Genomic DNA, 15187 nt, shown 5'->3' with positions numbered 1-15187 from the left:
AATGCAGGAGTCCGGGATAGCAGGTTGCAACAGTGCGAGAAGCACGGGAGTGTTGCACTAGTGCAGGATGGCACGGAGAGGTGTGCAACGGTGCGAGATGCATGGAGTTGTTGCAGCAGCGCAGAGGTCAGTAGAGGGAGCACTTGTTAGTGGCAGAGGGAGCTTCAGCATTGGGAGAGTCTCTACCCTGACAGGGATGTCAGAGTTGGGTGGATCAGTTACTTCCTTCTCGGTAACTGGGTTGCAGTGCAGTAGTTAGCAGTGGCAGTGCTATGGCCAGCACGATGCAGCATGAGGAGAAGGGGATGTAGTGCTGGGTATATGGACCAGCAACAGCACAGATGCAGAAGGAGTTGTCGTATGGATGCAACAGTGGCAGTGGCAGGGCCATGGGCAGCAGTACATGATGTAGCAGTGTAGAGGATGTTGGGTGAGGAGGCTTAGCATCAGCACAGGGACCGATGCTGGATGATCAGGGTGATACTCAATGAGGAATATTACTAGAGCACAGTTCTCGCTAAGAGGGAGTGTTGATTTAAGGTAGCATCGGATGTGCTATAGCCATGAAAATTGGTGGAGAGGCTAAAGTACATGAGATCTCCAAGGCCCAGAAATGGTTTGGGCAGATTCTAACTGGTTTGGGAGATATTAAAATAAATAATATTTTTAATGGAGTTCCTAAGTCTAAACTTAGGAAAATTAAAATATTAATGGGTATTAATATAAAACTGGGTTAGAAGGATCCAAAAGTCATGGATCAAGCCAAATCTAATCTTAGCCATTGATTAGAGATTTAATCTCGGTCGTTGATGGACCAACAAGAAAAGTATAAGAAGAGGCTTGAGGGTCAGTTGGAGAACACAACGAGTTGATCAAGAATTCGATTTTCTGGGGCAGGGCTTGCTGAGGAAATCGAAGGAGTGATCAGAGTTGCAGCTGAGGGGCAGTGAATGCAGTAGCAGAGAGGCAGAGAGAGTATCGGGAGCATCAGCGCAAAAGCCGGGAGAGGGTTGATGCAGAGCCAGCTAGAGGCCATGCAGAAGCAGCCAAAGGCCACGCAGAGGCAGCCAAGAGTTGCGCAGAGCCTGAGGAGGGCCAGGGTGGGAGACGCAAAGGCTCCAAAAGCTGACATTGAGCCCAGGGAGGCTGACGCTGAGCAGACGCTAGGCCAGAGAGGCTGACACAGACCCTGGAGGTTGGAAATTTCGTGATGCAGATTGGGGCTAATATCTATCTCCGACTGAGAGGTACTACTACCGAGGGCATTCTCTGTTGGGTGAGCCATTTCTGACACTCAGATTGTATTCTGAAACTGCTTAATAATAAAACCCTCAGATAGCTGCACCGGTTTTCCCGCATTGGGTTTTTTCGGGGACATTAGTCCAAAAATAACGGTGTCACTTGTGTGCTTGTTTTTCCTTCAGTTGATGATCTGTATGTGTTGAGATTGTACTTGTATTTATTTTCAGTATTTACATGGTAAATAACTTGTTAATTAATAGAACAAGTGGGAAGAAATAAATCAAAGATTACAGGAAGGATTTCTAACAGTTAGACTTAGAAATTCCAACCCAAGAGCCTCAGTGTTGAGAGCATAAAGGACCAAGACCTTAAGAAGGCCATCCGAGGTAGAAAAAGGAAGGTTGCAGTAGAGAGAAGGTGTCTAGGGTATTACCTATCTATTGAACAAGATGGATACATCGCCCAAGTTGAGAAGTTTTGAGGTCTGTTTGACCACGTTTGACTAGCACTATGATTTTTGGTCTAAGTTGACCAAGTCTAACTTATGAATATCGGATTGTACTTTCTTTGAACTAAACAAATTTCTCCTATAAAAGATTGTTGGGGTTTCTCCCTAGTTTGGGTTTCCCGGGGCAAAATTTTGGTGTCTACTGTGCATGACTTTTCTATTGTGATCCTTTGCATTTATCTGTTGAATTTTTTGAAGAATAATTGCTTCATGGTGTTATAAAGTGTCAAAGTTATCATTGGAAGTAATTATTAGTTTTAGAAAATTATGCTTGTGTCATTAGCACTAGAAAATCAAAAATTTAAACAATAATTCTCGTAAATAGGCTTAAAAAGAATTTTCCCTAACTTTATCTCAAGAGAGTTGTTTGGTTTTCTTCACAATAGGAAAATTCATGTAGTCAAAATAGCACAAGAAGGACTATGCATAACAAAAGAAAAAAAACCAACTTTGATGATGAGATTAGACTTAGCTAAGGTGAGCTAGTTAAATAATAGGATTATTTTATTCAAATTGGGATGAGGTCTCAAGTAGTAAATTGAATAATGGGGTACAATTTCTCAACTTTCTTTGTTGTATTGGTTAATGGGTCAACATCTAGTTTCTTCTATCCTATTAAGGGTCTAATGCAAGGATGTCCTATGCCTCCCTTCTTATTCATGTTGATTGCAAAAGGTCTGAGTAGAATGGTAAATGCATCTTGTTACCCACCACTTCGTGGGTGATATCCCCAGGAGAAATTTTTCTCCATGATGAACCTCAGCCGGCAGCTAGCGGCCCCTTGCAGCCTCCTACTAGCTCGTTGTGCCATTTCTCTGCCACCTAAGCCAGCCATGTGGTTCCTCACCCACCTGTATTGATCGTATGTTTGAAGGTGGGCCTCCCGAATCTAAAGGTATGTCTTGTCATTTGGTAATTGAGTATTGGGTTTACTTACCATGGATACTTCTGGGTATGGATTGATGGGGGGATTTGGCGAAAAGGGTGGGTTTAGTTTGTGCTCTTGTCCCTTTGATCTCTTTTGGATGTTACCCTTGGATTTTAGTCCCGTGGGATCTCCTTTATTGACCATTTGGTTCTAGGGTGGTACTAGTGGGGAAACCCCGACTTTGGGTGTGTGGCCCCACTCCTTTATCCGCATATATTACTCCCTTTCCACTCACTATACCCCATTCATCATTTCTCCCACATGGGTCCACATTTCCTTTCTGGGTACACATAGGGCCAGCCTCCCTATCCCCTTGCCCCCACCTTGGGTCAGGCCTGGAGTGATGCCCCAGAGGTTGAAGCAGTTAAAAGAAAAAGAAAAAAGCATAATTGGCCACATTTAACGAGAAATTGTACCACAAAATGCAAAAGATGGCCAGGACAAAAATAATTAGCACGTGGGCAAAAGTCAATACATGAGCTCTACCCTAATCCATGGTCATCACCCTGGTTCCATAGGCCCTAGATGAGCCTACCTAAAAGGGGGTAATCACTGCATCATGCTCGTGTCCTTTGAGACCCGAGCAGTTAATGAAATAAAATTCATAAAAGGCAAAAGGCATATAAAAAGGGTGGAAAAATCAAGGTCGAGGCACCTCGTGTACCACGATTGCTCCCTCCTACACATTACATACCCAGGCATGGCCTCCCTTATCCAACTACCCCTATGCCCCAATATGTGGCCCAAGGTTGCTCCTCTCATTCCCTATTCCACTCCACTTATTTATCACTTGCCACCCCCATTAGAGGGATGTACCTTAGACATACTATCCCCTTTAAGGGTTGAAACCGCCTAATAAGGTACTTGGTTAACCCCCTTTGGAGCTTGGAGACACTAGCACATGCCAAAGCCTACTACGAAAGGGCATACCATTATGAAGTGCCCACTTTGTTTTCATGATTTGTAAATTCTTTTACCCGATTATTTTAATGACTTGTTGTGCTAGAGGCCTAGGTGACGCATTGGATCTTATGTAGGATTGCAGGTGGTTTCCATTTGGGTTTGGTCTCCCTATACAGGATCCTAACCCCCAGAGATCTACATTGGCACATATAGGGTGTGCATAGAGAGCCATTTGCCTCCATAGCAGCAAACAACACTCCAAGGATCTTCATTGATGCTCAAACACTACTAGTGATCCACTTTTGGGATGATGGTGATATGCTTAGTACATTATGCCTAGCAGGCCCCCACAAGAGCCCCACGCTCTTGGCAGGTGTCCCACGACTTGTACGATGTCATGGAAGCATTCATTCAACCACTTGAACTCTTGCAGAGTATCTATAGGCATCTTTGATTAATATGGATACCCATGGGGTCATTTATGTGCCCTCAGACCCACTGGGAGCACCACAGGTCCACTACTTGGAGAACAAGGGGCCACCACCTTGTCCATCATATTCTAAGGAATTTATTCCTCAGTATGGCACTTCAGTACATTATTAGGCCTTTGGAGGGCCCCACAACATGTACATATTATTATTTGGCCCTTGTGAGGCTTATTTTTACACTTGTGAGCTAGTTTGGTGGGCTTGTCACCAATAGGGGTTTTATTTGCACATTATTTTATCATTAGGGGCTAATGTAGGCCCATAGGCTAATTTGAACTCCTTAGGAGGCTATATATTGATGTTAGATATATTCATTTGGATCATCACTTGATTTGGGATCTCTCTAATCATAGAGAACTTCACATTTTTTCCTTTGAGGATATTTTTTGGAGATGGATGAATTTTGACGCATGGATTTGGGCTATTTTTCTTGTCTTGGAGCTTTGTCTAGCAAACGACATTCTGGTTGGATATATTCTATAATGTTGTAACTAAATTTTGACGTTGTTATTCTTGTTGCTGGATAAAATTAGGGCTAGTTGTTGCATAATTGAAATGTGAAATTAAGCATGTTTTAGCTAATTTAATGTATGGGTCAATGTTATATGAACGAAATGTCCTAGAGATTATTTGTCTCGATAAGCTTGCATCATTTGCTTTGAAGTATAAATGCTTGAAGGTCAGTTTTCTTTTCTTTCTCTCAACATTGGATGAAGTTGACTTTTCGTGCCTCCTTGATCAAGAAACCAAGTTCTTACTCATCATCATCCTTGACCCCATATCCCCAAGTGAATTAGGCACTGATCCCTCAAAAAGGGTGATCATTTTAACCCTCTTTTTACCCTTTTCCCCTTTTTCCCTAGGTCTAGCCCCATTAGGTCACCTAGGGCATCAATTTCCCGGGAATTGACCCAAGGAAAAAAATTTGATCTCCTACAGGCTACTGTGCTAGTGGGTCCCCTCCCTCTCCTCCAAATTTGAGGCAATTCTAACTGTGGAATTTCCAGGAATCCCAAGCCCTAGCTCTAGGATCAAATTTTGCCTAAGCATCCCCAAGGCTAGACCTCAACAAGATCAATTCAACCTTTTGAAGTAAATATTCTTGTTTCGTCCTTTCCTTTCACCTTGTCCAAGATAGGAACATCATTGGTTGCTACATTCCATCCCCGAACCTGCACTGGGTCCGCTTGGCCCTGTGTGGTCCCACTTCTCAATAAAGATTATTTGTCAAGGACCATTTGGGAATCCAAGTTTCCCAAGGGTTATAGGCAATGTCACATGGTTCGGGTTCGAGTTCGGGTGCGGCAATGATTAGGTTCGATTTGAGTTCGAATGTTTTGATGAGGTTCGCCATTAGGTTTGTATATATATATATATATATATATATATATATATATATATAATGAATTATAGGATAAAATAGTAAGAAATCAACATCAGTAAACATCAAAAATGCTATCATGGACATGGAAACTGCAAGGATAAATTACAAGCTTGAGTTGTGACATGAAGTTATGAATTTTGATCTATGGACTTGGTCAATGGCTATGAGGTTCGATGAGGTTCGCTGAACCTCAAATTTTTTTTAAGGTTCGCCAAAATTCGAACCTCAAGGTTAAAGTTCGACGAACCTTGTGACATAGGTTATCTGGATTGAGAACCTCGTCTATAAGCTTATTCCTTCTCTATCAACCCTCCAATCCTCACCCTTACCCCTGGAGGACCAAGTCCCTTGCCTAAAGAGCAAGCAAGTTCTTCTAGGGTCACTTTCCACCTATCCATTGGCATATACTTTACAAGTGATCCCTACACTACCAAGACTCCTCCCATCGGTGAAAGTCTGTAAAGGGCTGGGAGACTTAGTTGTGGTGACAGTGGGCTAAGCCTCCACTGTTGCCCTTAACCTAGGAGTTGTGCTCTTAAGAACGCGTTTGAAGTCCCCTGTTGGTTTGAGTGATAACGTTTTGGCGTCGTTGTCGGGGACACGAAACGTGTGTTTTGTTCCCCATACGACATATTGACATATCATTATTGGCGACTCCATGGGAAGAATGAAGCCCTAGTTCTTCACTGAACTTTAAGGTCAATGCTTGTAGGGTGAAGCAAGCATTTTTCTAGGCATCTTTAATTTCGCCCTAGCAACTCCTACATATGTCTCATGTATACCTCAAATAGGGTGTCATTCTATCGTAAATTACCCGCTTTGGACATCGCTAGCATCCCTGGACATCCTAATCATGTCGCGGGAAGGATGCTATGTGGGATGCCCGTGTTTGATGGTGATCCACTCTCCACAATTAACCACGTAGAAAGATTTAATGCACATGCTTCAAGAGAGAAGGTTGTCCACCAAGATGTCCTTATGTCTTTATTCATGGGATCTCTTTGTGGTCATAACTCATGGCTGCATAATCATGAACCTAGGAGCATCTCATCTATGGAAGAGTTCGTTGATGGCTTTCTTAGACATTTTCAAGTACACCCTGCATTAAGCATCCAAGAGGAAGCCATCATCGAACATCATCAAGACATTAAGAATCTAGGAAATGAGAAAGAAGACGGGTCCTCCTTGGGTCCGCATGATGAAAATGATGATTTTGAGGACACGTGTGCTGGGAAGGATGAATTTATAGAAAGTGAAATTGAGACCAACCCTACCTTTCTCAAGGAGATTACTCACGATGAATCCTCTTTTGAAAACCTTGAGAAAGATGATCCCATTAGCCCTTCAAAACATGACATTGAAGATTATTTCCACGTTGAAAAGGAGAAATGGGAATTGTTGGTCCTCAATTTGATTATGCTCCCATTTACGAGACCGACAAGGAGGATGAGGATGAGATTGGTCTTCCCTTCCCCTCAGGCACTATTTATGATGACATACCCAATGATACCCTTGGGAAGGAAAATCTCCATTTTCCTTTGCATGAAGAGGGGCAATTGGGAGGGATCAATTTTCCTTTTAGGAGAGACCCAATCTTTGAAATTGATAAGGCTCCCACTTCTTCTAGTATGATTCTATGTTCAAATCACTTGAGCCTTTAATTTATGATTTTGGGAAAGCGCACACCCATTGAATACATTACATCTTTCTCCTTCCTATTGGTCATCATCTCGAGTCTTTATCAAGTGATTCCCTCACCCTTGGTCATATGATCTCAATTAAATGTGAGCCCTTTCCCTCCGAGTATAGTGTCAAGGAAAAGCCCTTCATTGATTATACTTTTCCTCCGTGGACGCAACCTCAGGGTTTTGATCACTCCATAGTCTCTCCTCTCCATTGTAATCATCATGTGCAACCTACTTGTGTTTCTCCATCTCGTCAGCCTCCCTTTTCTACTAATCATAACCCAATGAAGGCCATAAACCATGACATAAATAATAAGGACAATGGTGGAAATGATATGCTAGAGGTTTCCATCCATCAAAAGTTTATGAGCTTGGTTGTTGACATCTCTATATTTTGGTTGCAAGAGAAGATCTCATGGACTAGATTACATCCTTTTCTTACCTCCTCTCACATAATCATCCATGTGTTGGCATCATATTTTCCCACCTCCCGCCCACAGCATCCTCCATGTATTTGGGTTTGCATTTACTTTGGGGTTTGTTGCATGAGTAATCATACAAGCAGGCATATTTATATTGACTTGATGATATGTTGGTTGCATTGGCTTTATGATTACACTTACTATTAGCATTATCACATGCATGTTTGGGTAGGATGCATTGCATGTTGATTTTTGCATTAGAACTAACGTCATATGATGTTTCTCATGATAGATTAGATTGCATTTAGGTTATAAAAAAATTGCATATTTTATTTCTTGTTGGTTTATGGGCTAACATTAAGCATGAGTGATCATCAGTCACTGTGAAAAACATGTTGCCCCGTGGCTTCGATCTTTGACATGTGCAGATAACAGGTCTACGGTGACCACGATATTGTTGGAGTTCTCGTGACCTCCCATTCGAGCAGCCTCTTCCACTTCTTCGAGAGATCACATCCCAGTTGGATCTAGATGTTACCCACCACTTTGTGGGTGATATCCCCGGGAGAAATTTTTCTCCATGATGAACCTCAGTCTATAGCCAACAACCCCTTGCAACCTCCTACTAGCTCACTGTGATATTTCTCTGCTCCCTGAGCCAGCCATGTGGTCCCTCACCCACCTGTATTGATCGTATGTTTGAAGTTGGGCCTCCCGAATCTAAAGGTATGTCTTGTCATTTGGTAATTGAGTATTGGGTTTACTTATCATGGATACTTCTGGGTATGGATTGATGGGGGGATTTGGCGGAAAGGGTGGGCTTAGTTTGTGCTCTTGTCCCCTTGATCTCTTTTGGATGTTACCCTTGGATCTTAGTCCTGTGGGATCTCCTTTATTGACCATTTGGTTCTAGGGTGGTACTATTGGGGAAACCCGACTTTGGGTGTGTGGTCTCGCTCCTTTATCTGCATATATTACTCCCTTTCCACTCACTATACCCCATTCATCATTTCTCCCACCTGGGTCCACATTTCCATTCTGGGTCCACATAGGGCCAGCCTCCCTATACCCTTGCCCCCACCTTGGGTCAGGCCCGGAATGATGCCCCAAAGGTTGAAGTAGCTAAAAGAAAAAGAAAAAAGAATAATTGGCCACATTTAGCAGGAAATTGTACCACAAAATGCAAAAGATGATCAGGACAAAAATAATTAGCGTGTGGGCAAAAGTCAATACATGAGCTCTACCCCAATCCATGGTCATCACCCTGGTTCCATAGGCCCTAGATGAGCCTCCTTTATCATTCAGGAACCCATGATTGTCCCAACCCCTGGAGGGCAATGAACAGTCCTACCTAAAAGGGGGTAATCACTGCTATATCTTACACATCATGCTCGTGTCCTTTGAGCCCCGAGGAGTTAATGAAATAAAATTCATAAAAGGCAAAAGACATATAAAGAAGGGTGGAAAAATCAAGGCCAGGGCACCTCGTGTACCACAATTGCTCCCTCCTACACATTACATACCCAAGACATGAGCTCTACCCCAATCCATGGTCATCACCCTGGTTCCATAGGCCCTAGATGAGCCCCTTTATCATTCAAGAACCCATGATTGTCCCAACCCCTGGAGGGCAATGAACAGTCCTACCTAAAAGGGGGTAATCACTGCTATATCTTACACATCATGCTCATGTCCTTTGAGCCCAGAGGAGTTAATGAAATAAAATTCATAAAAGGCAAAAGACATATAAAGAAGAGTGGAAAAATCAAGGCCAGGGCACCTCGTGTACCACGATTGCTCCCTCCTACACATTACATACCCAGGACATGAGCTCTACCCAAATCCATGGTCATCACCCTGGTTCCATAGGCCCTAGATGAGCCTCCTTTATCATTCAGGAACCCATGATTGTCCCAACCCCTGGAGGGCAATGAACCGTCCTACCTAAAAGGGGGTAATCACTGCTATATCTTACACATCATGCTCGTGTCCTTTGAGCCCTGAGGAGTTAATGAAAGAAAATTCATAAAAGGCAAAAGACATATAAAGAAGGGTGGAAAAATCAAGGCCAGGGCACCTTGTGTACCACGATTGCTCCCTCTTACACATTACATACCCAGGCGTGGGCTTCCCCTTATCCAACTACCCCTATGCCCCAATATGTGGCCCAAGGTTGCCCCTCTCATTCCCTATTCCACCCACTTATTTATCACTTGCCATCTCCATTAGAGGGATGTACCTTAGACATATCCCTTTAAGGGTTGAAACCACCTAATCAGGTACTTGGTTAATCCCCTTTGGAGCTTGGAGACACTAGCACATGCCAAAGCCCACTACGGAAAGGCATGCCATTATGAAGTGCCCACTTTGTTATCCATGATTTGTAAACTCTTTTACTCGATTATATTAATGACTAGTTGGACTGGAAGCCTAGGGGAAGCATTGGATCTTATGCAGGATTGCAGGTGGTTTCCATTTGGGTTTGGTCTCCCTATACGAGATCCTAACCCCCAGAGGTCTACATTGGCACACATATAGGGTGTGCATAGATAGCCATTGGCCTCCAGAGCAGCAGACAACACTCCACAGATCTTCATCGATGCTCAGAGACTACTAGCGATCCACTTTTGAGATGATGGTGATATGCTTGGTACATTATGCCCAGCAGGCCCCCACAAGAACCCCGCACTCTTGGCAGGTGTCCCAAGACTTGTACGATGTCATGGAAGCATTCATTCCACCACTCGAACCCTTGCAGAGGATCTACAGGCATCTTCGATTCATATGGAGACCCATGGGGTCATTTATGTGCCCTCAGACCCACTGGGAGCACCACAGGTCCACTACTTGGAGAACAAGGGGCCACCCCCTTGTCCATCATATTCTGAGGAATTTCTTCCTCAGTATGGCACTTCAGGACATTATTAGGCCTTTGGAGGGCCCCACGACATGTACATATCATTATTTGGCCCCTTGTGAGGCTTATTTTTACACTTGTGAGCTAGTTTGGTGGGCTTGTCACCAATAGGGGTTTTATTTGCACATTATTTTATCATTAGGGGCTAATGTAGGCCCATAGGCTAATTTGAACTCTTTAGGAGCTATATATTGATGTTAGATACATTCATTTGGATCATCACTTGACTTGGGATCTCTCTAATCATAGAGAACTTCACATTTTTTCCTTGGAGGATATTTTTGGAGATGGATGAATTTTGACGTATGGATTTGGGCTATTTTTCTTTTCTTTGAGCTTTGTCTTGCAAACGAAATGTTGGTTGGATATATTCTATAACGTTGTAAGTAAATTTTGACGTTGTTATTCTTGTTGTTGCATACTGCTAAAATTAGGGCTAGTTGCTACATAATTGAAATGTGGAATTAAGCATGTTTTAGCTAATTTAATGTATGGGCCAATGTTATATGAATGAAATGTCCGAGAGATTATTTGTCTCGATAAACTTGCATCATTTTCTTTGAAGTATAAATGCTTGAAGGTCACTTTTATTTTCTTTCTCTCAACATTGGATGAAGCTGACTTTTCAGGCCTCCTTGATCAAGAAACCAAGTTCTTACTCATCATCATTCTTGACTCCATATCCCAAAGTGAATTAGGCACTGATCCCTCAAAAAGGGTGATCATTTTAACCCTCTTTTTACTCTTTTCCCCTTTTTCCCTAGGTCTAGCCCCATTAGGTCACCTAGGGCATCAATTTCCCAGGAATTGACCCAAGGAAAAATTTTGATCTCCTACAGGTTACTGCACTAGTGGGTCCCCTCCCTCTCCTCCAAATTTGAGGCAATTCTAACTGTGGAATCTCCAGGAATCCCAAGCCCTAGCTCTAGGATCGAATTTTGCCTAGGCGTCAACAAGGCTAGACCTCAACAAGATCAATTCAACCTTTTGAAGTAAATATTCTTGTTTGGTCCTTTCCTTTCACCTTGTCCAAGATAGGAACATCATTGGTTGCTACATTCCATCCCCGAACCTGGACTGGTCCACTTGGCCCCGTGTGGTCCCACTTTTAAATAAAGATTATTTGTGAAGGACCATTTGGGAATCCAAGTTTCCCCAGGATTATAGGGATTGAGAACCTCGCCTATAAGCTTATTCCTTCTCCCTCAACCCTCCAATCCTCACCCCTTACCCCTGGAGGACCAAGTCCCTTGCTTAAAGAGCAAGCAAGTTCCATTCTTCACTCCATCCTTGGGAAAGGGTTTCGAGGGTCACTTTCCACCTATCCATTGGCATATATTTTACAAGTGATCCCTACACTATGGGAACTCCTCCCATTGGTGAAAGTCTGTAAAGAGCAGGGAGACTTAGTTGTGGTGACAGCGGGCTAAGCCTACACCGTTGCCCTTAACCTAGCAGTTGTGCTCTTAAGAACCCCTTTTAGGTCCCCTGCTGGTTTGAGTGTTAACACATCTAAAAGGGAAGGTAAGGGTATTAAAATGAGAAATCATTTTCCCTCGTCTCATTTACTATTTGTAGATGGTGTGGTTTTGTTTGGCATGGGAACAATTAGGGAAGTACAAAACTATAAAGAAGTCATACAATAAGGCAATAACAATGTAGGTGAATGTTCATAAATATTCAGTGCTATTCAATGGCCTAGAGGCATGCTTAGATAGTTTGCTCAGATATTGATGTGGGGTTAAAATATCTAAAGTTTTATTTCAAGCCTACTAACTAGATATTCAAGGATTGGAACTATCTTTGTGAAAAAAATGAAGAGAGAATGACAAACTCATGCTACTAGTCGTTATCGAAGGTTGGCAAGCTGATTTTAGTCAAATTAGTTTTGGAGGCAATGCCTATTTATTGGCATTTTTTAGTTTACATGCCAAAAGGAATGTTAGAAAAAAAAAATAGAAAAGGTGTTTTAGCTTCATATGAACAAGAAAAAGAGAAAGGGAAAGAAAACCATTGTTTAAGTAGAAAAACTTTTCAAAACCAATGGAAGGTAGGGATTAGAAAATATTCATCTATTTGAACAAGTTTTATGAAATGTCCCCTATGGATTAATTTCCCAGTGGAGGACAAAATAGCCTATCCAACCCCGTAGGCTATAGTCTTTCATAAAGGGGGAACCCATTATCCAAAGTTTTCGTGCAACATTGGGTAAATTTTGGGGTAGCTAGGGCAAAAAACCCAAACTTGGGGTTGCACATGAACCCCTCACATTAGATTAAGGAAGAGAAACCCCCATGAAGAATCTATAAATAAAGGGGAGATGGAACCATTCTATCATCATTGAATTGGATTGAATTGTCTCTATTTTCTTTGAGCCTAAAACTTGAGGATTTTAAGACCCCTTCTTCTTGTTTAGTTTCGATGGAGGTGATCCCACCCTAGCTAATTCCCTGTCTAGTTTCGGTGGAGGTGATCCCACCCTAGCTAGTCACTTCTTTTCTTTGTTCTGGCACAACATATTCTCTTAGAACCACTTAGATCTAGCTGGCTAGCAAGGTCGAAGCCTCAGATATTATGATCTAAGCACACTCAGCCCTAACCGTGACCCATAGTTGGTTAAGGTCAAAAAGGGTATCTAAAGTCATTATGTGCTTCTTTTAGGGCAGCAACACCCTTTCTCTAGCAATGACGGCAACTGGTTTTTACGCTGAAGTGTGGATCTATCAAAAAAGACGAACTAGGTCAGTTATGTTTTCAAACAAGCTAAAGCCCAGAATTAGGCTTGTGACCATCTCAGGAAGAAAATCATCTGAGGCAGCGAGTTGTCTAAATCTATAGGATTTCCAAAATCAACTAAGGTCACACTTGGTCAACTTCTTTGTGGCACCAAGAACGATCTGAAGTAGTTACGTCTTGACCTAGGGTAATTGAATAAAGCAGAAGTTATATATACCGCCCAGAGGTCCCAAAGGACTGTGAATCATAGGCAGGGTCTCCATCGCACCTAGGTTGTAGACTTGGAACAAAGAACGTGAAATACAGGAAGAACAAGAGATTCAGATTTGTGGCAGTAATCAAATCTCACTAGAACATCACATACTATCACAAGTGCATGAAACAATGAGTAATTAGTGTGTTTCTTGCCATTGACATTAGGCAGTGAGCTATAATCTTATAATCGGTGTAGTCACAGTGGGATTGGATAGGTAAGTGAAGTGTTGAATATTGATTTTGAAATTAGAATTATACTTTGGATTACTGGTTGGAGGAATCTATTATTCTGTATTGAATTTTCCTTGGGTCCTAGATTTGGTCTATGGCTAACCAAGCATACAAACACACTAGGAACCCCAACATAGTACTTTGCATAGCATAAATCTACAGCAGTGAAACCAATAAAACACACTAGGAACCCCAACACACAATAATCTGCACAACAAAAACCTACGACAGTGAAATCAATAAAGTACATAGAGATATTGAGCCCAAAGCTCAATCTTTATTAGTCCATTAATAAACAATCATGGGGCTCTTGTACCAAGGATCATGGCCCTTCAGATCACTAGTACAACTAGTATACATAGTATACAGTTAAGGCTTGCAATTTGTTCCATCAAATCTACAATCTTCCCAACATAATAAGAACAAAATACATGACTTGTTGTATCCCTCCTTTGCTTCCAACCCTTTCTGCCCTATTGTCCTTGGTGTACCTCATTGTCTTTTGCCTCCAATAACAACAAAGAAATAGCTCTAACTCCTTTGTTCAAGCAGCTACTTACAATGGCTTTTATCCTTCAAAGTCACTGCATAACCAGCTCCAAATGGTTCAGCTACTCACAGTAGATTTTATCCTTCAAGATCATTGTATATAGGCCCTCAAACTTTGTTGTCCAATCCTCCTTGATGAACAGACTTCAAGAAATGTACTCAACAACTTCTTCCTTCTTAGAACAACAATATCATTATGCCTTGCTAGCCTCTACACAAGTTTGAGGCAACTCGATCTACTCTTGCAAGCCACCTAAGCCCTTCAGCCCCCAGTTCTATTGTCTACAACCCCACGGCCTCTTTAAACAAGCCTCAGCCTAGCCTTCCAGAGACCTTGAGGCCTTTCGGCCCTACTCCTAGAATCCTGTAGCTTTTCGGCCCTGCAACTAGGGCTTCAACCTATCTTGGGCAGTGAATTGGGGGAATCGAATTCTGAGAGGTGAAATGGTCTAGCAGAGACCTGAGACGGGGGAAGGCAGGAGATATTTTGCATGATATTCGCACATGACAGAGGAGATTTTTCCTTTTGCAAACCTGGTCGATTCTAGGAGTCTAAGAAGAAGGAAAATGGAAGTTGGGAGAACAGGGGAGGCCAAATGGCAGGAAAAGGAGAGCCCTGTTAGCAGGCCCTAACTAACCAGAAGTTGGGAGGGAGAACAGTAGAAAAAGGGAGGAATTGGACCAGGAGGGGGCAAGGCAAAAACGAGAGGAAGCACAGTGGGAGTGAACAAGTAAAGAGAGGAAGGATTCATCATTAAATCAACATCACTAGAGGATAATCAGGGAGATTACAACAATGGAAAGGAGGCACAAGCTCAAATGTGAGTCATCAATTGCACGAGAGCGGCAGGGGGACCTGTAGCAATATAGGTGAGTTACGTTGAACCAATTAAGATCTTAGAGACTGGATGTTATTGTTTTGTTGTGCTTAGCTAGTGC

Source organism: Pinus tabuliformis, chromosome 5_2, assembly GCF_031772625.1.
Source record: "Pinus tabuliformis cultivar Carrire ecotype Pingquan chromosome 5_2, CPIR1, whole genome shotgun sequence".
Taxonomy (NCBI): domain Eukaryota; kingdom Viridiplantae; phylum Streptophyta; class Pinopsida; order Pinales; family Pinaceae; genus Pinus; species Pinus tabuliformis.
Note: the sequence above shows the minus strand (reverse complement) of the source record.